Source organism: Saccopteryx leptura, chromosome 12 (genome assembly GCF_036850995.1).
Source record: "Saccopteryx leptura isolate mSacLep1 chromosome 12, mSacLep1_pri_phased_curated, whole genome shotgun sequence".
Classification (NCBI taxonomy): Eukaryota; Metazoa; Chordata; class Mammalia; order Chiroptera; family Emballonuridae; genus Saccopteryx; species Saccopteryx leptura.
The window spans coordinates 14,545,943-14,556,178 of NC_089514.1; the positions used below are offsets into that span (position 1 = coordinate 14,545,943).

Genomic DNA, 10,236 nt, shown 5'->3' on the forward strand with positions numbered 1-10,236 from the left:
CGTGCCGGGTGGATCCCGGTCAGGCACATGAGGGAGTCTGTCTGACTGTCTCTCCTGGTTTCTAGCTTCAGAAAAATACAAAAAAAAAAAAAAAAAAGGTAAATATGTATAATAAGTGTTAAATATCCATAATGGGAGTTATTGCAAAACAATGTGATATGTGTTCAGTTGTCTTTTCACAACTGTATAAGACAAAAGTCTTGTGTTTCTCCTTTACTCTCACACTACTACTTCACTCACAACACTTCTGACACTAGATATGTGTGTGTGTTCTTTTTATTATTATTATTGATTTTAAAGAGAGAAAGGGAAAGAGAGAGTGATCCGGCAACATTTGCAGAGATGGACGATGCTCTAACCCAGTGGTCCCCAACCCCCGGGCCGCGGACAGGTACTGGTCCGTGGGCCATTTGATATCGGTCCGCAGAGAAAGAATAAATAACTTACATTATTTTTGTTTTATTTATATTTAAGTCTGAATGATGTTTTATTTTTAAAAAATGACCAGATTCCCTCTGTTACATCCATCTAAGACTCACTCTTGACGCTTGTCTCAGTCACGTGATACATTTATTCGTCCCACCCTAAAGGCCGGTCTGTGAAAATATTTTCTGACATTAAACCGGTCCATGGCCCAAAAAAGGTTGGAGACCACTGCTCTAACCAACTAAGCTATCCGTCAGGGCTCAGATGTGGGGTTTTTTTACACACCAAGCAATTCCAGGACACCAGCTAGGTGTAACGCAGTTGAGATCTGACACCGTACACTGGAGTTAGCGTTAGATCCCACAAGTTGTCTTCGGTTTCACAAGACTGCCCACACATCAGAAGCCAACCCCAAGTTCCAGGTTGTCACCTGTACTTTTGACCCCACTGGGCGATAGTCCGGGTTCCCATGACCTCCTCCTTGGGTTTAATAATTGCTAGAATAGCTCACAGAATTCAGGGAAATGTGTTAACTAGTTCTTTATGTTTCTGAGAGTATGTTATTTAGCTGGAGACATGGAACAGGAAGTGTTTAGGAGAGAAGCAGCAACAGGAGAGCCTAGGCGGGGCTTGTTTGCCTCTCTGGGAATGTTAAAGGAAAGAAATGGGCCATGGCGGGGCCGCTTCGGCTCACCGGGAAGTCAGAGAAAAGGGGGCCTAGGAGACAGGTTCAAGGGGTTAGTCTGGGACAAGCTGCCACTGTCCACTGTTCCCCTTGTTGCAAGTCTCGTGGGGACCCTTAAAGCTTAGGAGATGCACACCCGTGGGGGAAGAAGAAAGGGAAAGGCTTGGGCATGCGCCCAGGAGGGAGAGCACTGGGCCTATGTTTTCAGAAATTTTTTTTATAGATAAATTTTTATTAATGTTAATAGGGTGGCCCTGGCCGGTTGGCTCAGCCATGGAGCGTCGGCCTGGCGTGTGGGGGACCCGGGTTCGATTCCCAGCCAGGGTACATAGGAGAAGCGCCCATTTGCTTCTCCACCCCCACCCCCACCTTCCTCTCTGTCTCTCTCTTCCCCACCCGCAGCCTGGCGCTGAGGATGGCTCCTTGGCCTCTGCCCCAGGCGCTAGGGTGGCTCTGGTCAAGGCAGAGCGACCCCCCCCCCAGGGGCAGAGCATCGCCCCCTGGTGGGCAGAGCTTTGCCCCTGGTGGGCGTGCCGGGTGGATCCCGGTCGGCACATGCGGGAGTCTGTCTGACTGTCTCTCCCTGTTTCCAGCTTCAGAAAAATACAAAAAAAAAAAAAAAAAAATAGGGTGACATCAATAAATCAGGGTACATATATTCAAAGAAAACATGTCCAGGTTATCTTGTCATTCAATTATGTTGCATACCCAGCACCCAAAGTCAGATTGTCCTCCGTCACCCTCTATCTGGTTTTCTTTGTGCCCCTCCCCCTCCCCCTTCCCCTCTCCTCCTTCTCTCCCGTGCCCCTCCTCCCCCCCCCACCCCCGGTAACCACCACACTCTTGTTTGTCCATGTCTCTTAGTCTCGTTTTTATGTCCCACCAATGTATGGAATCTTGTAGTTCTTGGTTTTTTCTGATTTACTAATTTCACTCCGTATAATGTTATCAAGATCCCACCATTTTGTTGTAAATGATCCGATGTCATCATTTCTTATGGCTGAGTAGTATTTTCAGGAATTTTAAAGACTGGGAGTTTAGGGGTGATCTTAGGGGAGAATTGCAATAGAATATTCATGTTTGCCCTTGGGCGGGGGGTCATTCGTTGTTGTAGTGTTATCATTATTGTAGTGGTCCTAGGTCCCCCATGTGGGGCCTGGAGCTAAAATAAAACTGAACCCTGGATGTTATCTCTAGGGAGGGACATTCCGAATCCGGGTGTATGTAAACTGCTCGACCAGTCTGTTTAGCTCTTTGTCTCAGTTTCTCCATTCTACTTGCTAAGGAATTTCCCTAGCTTCTTACTATCCTATTCCAGGATTTCTTTTCAGTTTTATTTATTTCTGAACAACATAAATTGAAATATGCATTTTGAGGACAATAATATAAATACTGACTTTTTTTCCTTTTCCCAGCGGGGACTCCAGACAGGATCCAAAGAGGAGTTTTTCTATCTCTTCTCCGGGTTTTATAGAGACTTACTTTACCATCTGTGTAAAGTAAGTACCATCTAAGGCACTGCGTCAGCCTTAAATGAGCTCAGGAAAGGGCTCTGGCTTGTTTTATAATAAAGGCTATGATAGAGATGCTGTAAAGCCAGGAGCCGCCATTGTGGCCATTCACATGCAGGTTCCCATTGGATTCAGACAGACAGTAATGAAACCATGGAGCCAAGAACTGGTGAGCCATCATCTTTAATCCCAGCTTGCACCCGGCGGGCAAGTAAAAACACACACTGGGCTCCAAAACCCACTCATTCAGTGCTCACAAAGCTACTGACTTTATCCGAGTTTCCTAGAATCAAAGGTTTCTAGCTCACCAGCCTTATTCACCTCTGTTCCCCATCTCCTTCTTTCTCCCTGCACAAACTCTGCACAAACTGGCTTCTCACTCAGCACTCCACCATCTTGGCTGCTTCTCCTGGCCTCCTCCACGTGGCCTTTCTGTGCTCTCCTCTCTCATGCTAATCTCAGGAACCGAGAGAGCAAGCTCTCAGTCTGCACCACTTTATAGGGCAGAAATCAAAACCTTTAATCCAATATGCAAAATAGGGAAGTCTCTAATACAAAGTCACTTATCTGAGGCATGATGGGATTCCTCATGAGAGTGCACCACCTCACATCAAAAAGGATGGGAAAGGCTTAGTTCCAAAACCAAGCCCCAGGCTACAAGGATCCTGCCTGCCCACAGCCCACCTCCAACACACATTAATATAATCACACCCATCCCAAGCAAGAAAGGCAATGAATACCATCACCTGGGCAACAGGCTTCCACATGGGCAGCACTATCTTTGACAAAGTGAGCATAATATATTTTATCTGCCCAACACCTAATATCCAAATCTCATCATGCTAACGCTTGCAGAAGAGGATATGCTTATACTCATGTATAGTTTTCTGTGAGTGAACATGCACAGAGTTCATTTTTTTTTAAATAACCAGCCCGTGGCCTGACCAGGAGGTGGCACAATGGATAGAGCACTGGACTGGGATGTGGAGGATCCAGGTTTGAAACCCTGAGGTTGCCAGCTTGAGCGCAGGCTCATCTGGTTTGAACAAGGCTCACCAGCTTGGACCCAAGGTTGCTGGCTTGAGCAAGGGGGTTACTCGGTCTGCTGTAGCCCCCTGATCAAGGCACATATGAGAAGGCAATCAATGAATAACTAAGGAACTGCAACAAAGAGTTGATGTTTCTCATCTCTGTCCCTTCCTGTCTGTCTGTCCGTATCTGTCCCTCTCTCTGACTCTGTCACTGTCAATAAATAAATAAATAAATAAATAAATAAATAAATAAATAAATAACCAGCCTGTGTATATGTACAAAATATCTCTAGAATAAAAAGATACACTCTGGTGAGGGTGTTCTAGATCATTCTCTGTTCTTCAAATATTATAAAGTGCCTTCAAAAATATATAAACAAAGTGAGAGATAAACACTAAAGATATGAACAGACAATTCACAAAAAAGGAATTACCAAGAACTAATAAACCATAAAAGGGGAATCCATGTTCCAATGTTTAGTTTAGTCAATAATTTTTAATTGACAGTATATCATGTTGACAACAGGTATTTTTATGTTCTGTTCATGAGATATATATGGAAAAGCAATTTTGAAGAGCAATACATTGCCTGACCAGGCGGTGGCACAGTGGATAGAGCATCGGACTGGGATGCAGAGGACCCAGATTCGAGACCCCGAGGCTGCCAGCTTGAGCGCTGGCTCATCTGATTTGAGCAAAGCTCACCAGCTTGGACCCAAAGTCGCTGGCTAGAGCAAGGGGTTACTCGATCTGCTGAAGGCCCACGGTCAAGGCACATATGAGAAAGCAATCAATGAACAACTAAGGTGTCACAACAAAAAACTGATGATTGATGCTTTTCATCTCTCTCCATTCCTGTCTGTCTGTCTCTATCTATTCTTCTCTCTTACTCTCTCTGTCTCTGTAAAAAAAATAAAAATACCAAAGAAAAGAAGAGCAATGCATTAGTATCTTATGAAAACTAAAACTGTATGTTACCTGTAAGTCAGCAATACCACGTCTCAGTTATGTCAGAAGCCCTTACATGTACGACTGGGAATATATATATGTATAAGGATGGCACTGCAACATACTTTGTAACAGCAAAAAAACTGGAAGCAAGATGAATGCTCACCAATATGGAAATGTTTAAATAATCTGTGGTACATCCATAGCATGGAAAACTGTGCAGCAAATCAAAGAAATCTATATACATTGACATCAAAAGATCTTCAAGACATATTCAGCTAAAAGAAAGCAAAATAAAAAAGAAAGAGAGAGAGAGAGAGAGGAAGGAAGGAAGGAAGGAAGGAAGGAAGGAAGGAAGGAAGGAAGGAAGGAAGGAAGGAAGGAAGGAAGGAAGGAAAGAAGGAAAAAAGGGAGGAAGAAAGGAAGGGAAAGAAGGTAATAACATAAGGGGTAATAACATAACATATACTATTTATAGCATTGAAAGTTTAAGCTTATAAAATGTGCTCTGTTTACATATGCTCATACATTTATATATGTAAGTATATGGTCTAGAAGGACAACCTTTCATTTTTAGCAGATGTTTCTTCTGGGAGTAGAATGACCCAATCCTGTTACTAGCTCATATAACACTTCCGTGAGGTTTTTTTTTTTTAATTTTGTGTGTGTGTGTGTGTGTGTGACAGAGACAGACAGAGAGAGGGACAGATAAGGACAGACAGACAGGAAGGGAGAGAGATGAGAAGCATCAATTCTTTGCTGTGGCACCTTAGTTGTTCATTGATTGCTTTCTCATATGTGCCTTGACCAGGGGGCTACAGCAGAGCTAGTGACCCTCTGTTCAAGCCAGCGACCTTGGGCTCACGCTGGTGAGCCTGTGCTCAAACCACTGATCTTGTGTTTTGAAACTGGGTCCTCCGTATCCCAGTTTGACATTCTATCTACTGCACCACCGCCTGCTCAAGCCTGTGAGAATTTTTTAAAGGCTTTCTTTCTTCCAGACAATTTACTGCCATCTACTGGAAAGCTATCATAGAAAACATGCAAACTTGCCTGACCTGTGGTGGCGCAGTGGATAAAGCATTGACCTGAAATGCTGAGGTCGCTGGTTCAAAACCCTGGGCTTCCCTGGTGAAGGCACATATGGGAGTTGATGTTTCCTGTTCCTTCTTCCCTCTCTCTCTCTCTCCCTCTCTCCCCCCCTTCCCTAAAATAAATAAAACCTTTAAAATAAATGTTAAAAATAATAAAAAGGTACAAACTTACTACCCTATGAATAGGGCCCCTTTAGGGTTGTTCAGGGTAAAACTCGCACAGTCATGTTCTGTAGCCCTTGAAGACGTGCTGTTTATGTGGAACAATTGAACTTTTTACAGGGAAACCAAGATCAAGTTTTATTTATTTATTTTTTTGTGACAGGGAGAGAGTGACAGATAGGGACAGACAGACAGGAGGGGAGAGAGATGAGAAACATCAATTCTTCGTGGTGGCACCTTAGTTGTTCATTTATTGATTTCTCATATGTGCCTTGACTGGGGGGTCTACAGCAGACCGAGTGACCCCTTGCTCGAGCCAGCAACCTTGGACTCAAGCTGGTGAGCCTTGCTCAAACCAGATGTGCCTGCGCTCAAGCTGGTGACCTTGGGGTCTTGAACCTGGGTCCTCTGCATCCCAGTCTGACACTCTATCCACTGCGCCACCTCCTGGTCAGGCTCAAGTTTTATTCTGAGGTCTATACAAACTAAGTTATCTGAACTACATGGATAAACATCAGTTAGTGTTCAGTGTACAAAGACTAATGTGGTGAGATTTAGGGGTTATGTCATGGCCAACATCAAAGGCTTACTGCTTCAAAGTGCAGGGATGATTTGAGCAGCAGTACTACTTGGGTACCAGACAGGACAACTTAATTACCTCTCAAATCTTTTCAGAGGGCAGAGTCAATAAAGTTTTGCATAACAAAGCATCATTTTCAGCAGTGCTAAGCATTTATTCTCTGTTTCAAATCACATTCCAGAGGCACCGGCCATTGGTAAGGCATTTGCAATAATTACTCAAAGCAGCTTGGAATATTTTGGAAATATTAATTCAAATTATGGTGCAATTTTTATCTCTGTGGGTTAGACATAAAATGGGTGAAATGAGATACTGACTCTTTTTTTTAATTAATTTGATACTGACTCTATACTGCAACTGATTGACATGGAATGTTAGAATTGTGAAAATTTTTAAACAAAATACTAAATATTTCGTTAATTTTTCAAAAATATCAAATTTCAAATATCAGTTTATGTAAAAATTTTAGGTTTATTAAATATACTTTGTTTTTTTTACATTTTAATAGGTAATATTGAATGCCTTAGAATACCTTTTGAAAAACACCTGAAACTTTTGATAAAAATAATTCAAATCTTGTTCATTTTTACTATAGTTACATCTTTTATTTTTTAATTGATTTTTAGAGAGAGAGGAAGAGAGAGTGAGAGGTCAATTCATTTTCCCACTTCTTTTTTTTTCCTTCCCAAAGTTAGAAGACGGGAGGCAGTCAGACAGATTCCAACATGCGCGGTCCAGGATCCACCCGGCATGCCCATCAGGGGGCATTGCTCTGCCCATCTGGGGCATTGCTTTGTTTCTGCAGGAGCCATTCTAGTGCCTGAGGCAGAGGCCATGGAGCTGCCCTCAGCGCCCGGGCCAACTCTACTCCAATGGAGCCTTGGCTATGGGAGGGGAAGAGAGAGAGTGAGAGAGGAGAGGGGGAAGGGTGGAGAACAGATGGGCGCTTCTCTTGTGTGCCCTGGCCAGTCTCTTGTGAACCTGGGACTTCCACATGCTGGGCCGACACTCTACAGCTGAGCCAACTGGCCAGGGCCATTTTCCCACTTCCTTATGCATTCATTGCCTGATTGATGTATGTGCTCTGACTGGGGATTGAACCCACAATCTTGGGGTATCAGGACACCACTCTCACCAAAAGAGCTATCTGGCCAAGGCTATAGTTACATCTTATTTTTAAATTCTTTTTTATTAATTTTATTTATTTATTTATTTATTTATTTATTTATTTTACAGGGACAGAGAGAAAGTCAGAGAGAAGGATAGACAGGGACAGACCGACAGGAACAGAGAAAGATGAGAAGCATCAATCATCAGTTTTTCGTTGCGACACCTTAGTTGTTCATTGATTGCTGTCTCATATGTGCCTTGACCATGGGCCTTCAGCAGACCAAGTAATCCCTTGCTCGAGCCAGCGGCCTTGGGTCCAAGCTGGTGTGCTTTTGCTCAAACCAGATGAGCCCGTGCTCAAGCTGGTGACCTCAGGGTCTTGAACCTGGGTCCTCCGCATCCCAGTTCGATGCTCTTTCCACTGTACCACCGCCTGGTCAGGCTAATTCTTAATATCAGTATTGTCAGTAGAAAACAAACTATGTGAAAATATTGATTATAATACTAAAATTAGTGATTTAGTTAAGATAAAATTTTAAAAAATACTTTATAAAATAAATATATAATAATTTACAAATTTTAAATGTTTTTATTTTTATTTTTTTTTAATTTTTTTTACAGGGACAGAGAGAAAGTCAGATAGAGCGATAGATAGGGACAGACAGACAGGAATGGAGAGAAATGAGAAGCATCAATCATCAGTTTTTCATTGCAACACCTTAGTTGTTCATTGATTGCTTTCTCATATGTGCCTTGACTGTGGGCCTTCAGCAGACCGAGTAACGCCTTGCTTGAGCCAGCGACCTTGGGTCTGACCTTTTGCTCAAGCAGATGAGCCTGAGCTCAAGCTAGCGACCTCGGGGTCTCGAACCTGGGTCCTTCCGCATCCCAGTCCGATGCTCTATTTACTGCGCTTTTGCCTGGTCAGGCATGTTTTTGTGGGGTTTTTTGTATTTTTTTTTTTTTTGTATTTTTCTGAAGTTGGAAACAGGGAGGCAGTCAGACAGACTCCCACATGTGCTCGACAGGGATCCACCTGGCACGCCCACCAGGGGGCGATGCTCTGTGTTAGATTCAAGGAGTACTGACATGCTGGGGCTGCCAAGAGTGTACAAGGTCCCTGTGACGCTGAGAACAAAGAGTTCAGCAACATCCTGCATTGAGTCAGAGACCCTTATCAGAAGTTTATGTTTGAAATTCTCCACTGAGTAATACCCCCCCGTAACTGCGCACGACCTCTCTAGCCAATGACTAACAGCCACATCAGCTTCTGTATGATGCTTGCTCATCCTAGATAACCACCCTATAAAAAGGAGCCATTTTAGAAGCTCGTGGCTGCAGTGCTCCAGTCTCTTCGGAGGCGTGGATTGCCTGCAGTCCCTGCGCAGGTTTGGGGGGGCTGCAGTGTTCCCCTGTGTGGGTTACCTGCAGTCCCTGCGCAGGTATGGGGGGCTGCAGTGTTCCCCTGTGTGGGTTACCTGCATCCCTGTGCAGGTTTGGGGGGCTGCAGTGCTCCCTTGCAGGTTTGCAATAAAACTTATAAAATTCACTTTGTGTCTGCTGTGGCCTATCTCGCCAGGATGTAACACTCTGCCCATCTGGGGCATTGCTCTGTTGCAACCAGAGCCATTCTAGCGCCTGAGGCAGAGGCCACAGAGCCATCCTCAGCGCCCAGGCCAACTTTGCTCCAATGGAGCCTTGGCTGCAGGAGGGGAAGAGAGAGACAGAGAGGAAAGAGAGGGATAGGGGCGAAGAAGCAGATGGGCGCGTCTCCTGTCTGCCCTGGCCGGGAATCAAACCCAGGAATCCTGCACGCCAGGCCAACGCTCTACCACTGAGCCAACTGGCCAGGGCCCAGGCATATCTTTATTTTTTTGCTCATACGACCTTTCTCTAGTCTCGTGATGACGAACCTTTTTATAAAAACTGGCCACTTTTCGCCTGACCTGTGGTGGCGCAGAGGATAAAGCGTCGACCTGGAAATGCTGAGGTAGCTAAATTAAAATAAAAAAAAAAGAAATGCTGAGGTCACCGGTTCGAAACCCTGGGCTTGCCTGATCAAGGCACATATGGGAGTTGATGCGTCCAGCTCCTCCCCCTTCTCTCTCTCTCTCTCTCTCTCTCTCTCTCCTCTCTAAAAATAAATAAATAAAATTAAAAATAATTAAAAAAAACAAAACAAAAACACAGAAATCTAAATAAACAAAACAAAAACTGGCCACTTTTGCAGTGCTGGTCAACTTGTTCCCTCCTGCCCACTAGTGGGCGTTCCAGCTTTCATGGTGGGCCAATTGCGGTGCCATTTGGTTGCTACACTACTGCCCACCATGAAAGCTGGAACGCCCACTAGTTGGCGGGAGGAACCAGGTTGACCAGCACTGCAAAAGTTGGCGGTTTTTATAAAAAGGCTCTCCATCACGGCTTTAGTCCATCAACAGAATACCCAGACATACCCAATAATAGTTAAATTTAGTCATCTTTGATATTTACCAAATGTCAATCACATAAAAACATGACTCTGAATATATGTACTTTTCAATTTTGATGTTATGATGGTAATCTGTCACGGTAGAAGAATAGATTATATTTTATTTAACATTTTGTCAACTTGATTTATAACTTGTAAATATTTAGACAAATGATATGCATGTCTCTTTTTTTTTTTTTTTTACAGAGGAGACAGAGAAAG

General features: G+C 43.8%; 1 non-coding gene across 1 annotated transcript; it reads right to left on the minus strand.

The window, feature by feature from the left end:
- Positions 1–2,524: 2,524 nt before the first annotated feature.
- LOC136384281 (small nucleolar RNA SNORA26) lies at positions 2,525–2,652 on the minus strand. Its single transcript, XR_010747571.1, has one exon. It is a non-coding gene; the product is annotated as a small nucleolar RNA SNORA26 (small nucleolar RNA).
- Between the last annotated feature and the right edge of the window lie 7,584 nt (positions 2,653–10,236).